Here is a 579-nt window from a genome sequence, read left to right on the forward strand (position 1 = left end):
AAAAAATTACTACTAACTGTGAAGGCTACCTCGTCCCCATCCCCATCCCCATCGCCCGTGGGCTGCTGCTCTGCCGCCGTGTCTGTATTTGGGGCATGCCAATCCCCTTGGCTCCTAGGCACGGCCCCACAATGAAGTGCGTGCAGCAAGACACAGGAACTAAGAGGGGTTGTGCAAGCTGGCTGGAATGTAAAGTAGGGCTTAAGTGGGGCAAAGGCCTGTGCTTTGTCTCCAAGGCAAGCTGCTCACGGCTGCAATCTGGCCAGCAGACCCCCGCTGACATGCCAGAGTGCCAGGACAGAGCCCTCCAGAAGCGGGCAGCACCCTGTGGGAGGGAGAAGGTGGAGAAGGTGGGAGAAGGAGGGAGAAGGTAGGGCTTCAAAGCCAGCCCTGCTCAGTTTTCCGGCCGGACAGCGGCACTGGACGGCAGAGATCCGTTCCCATCCACAGGCTCCCTGCAGGCAAGACCAGGGACTCATCCTTCCCTGCCAGTGGGGAGGTGAGGCGACCGGATAGGCCCTTCCACCTTTCATATTTCAATCCCCCCATTCAGGCTAGCTTTGAAATACAAGCAGGAAT

General features: G+C 58.4%; 1 protein-coding gene across 1 annotated transcript in view; it reads right to left on the bottom strand.

Moving 5' to 3' along the window:
• The window catches only part of SLC15A2 (solute carrier family 15 (oligopeptide transporter), member 2), a 35,772-nt gene that overhangs the window by 22,194 nt on the left and 12,999 nt on the right, over positions 1 to 579 (bottom strand). The gene's annotated exons all lie outside the window — the stretch shown is intronic.

The sequence above is a fragment of the Buceros rhinoceros genome, unplaced genomic scaffold (genome assembly GCF_000710305.1).
Source record: "Buceros rhinoceros silvestris isolate BGI_N320 unplaced genomic scaffold, ASM71030v1 scaffold10623, whole genome shotgun sequence".
In the NCBI taxonomy this organism is placed as follows: domain Eukaryota; kingdom Metazoa; phylum Chordata; class Aves; order Bucerotiformes; family Bucerotidae; genus Buceros; species Buceros rhinoceros.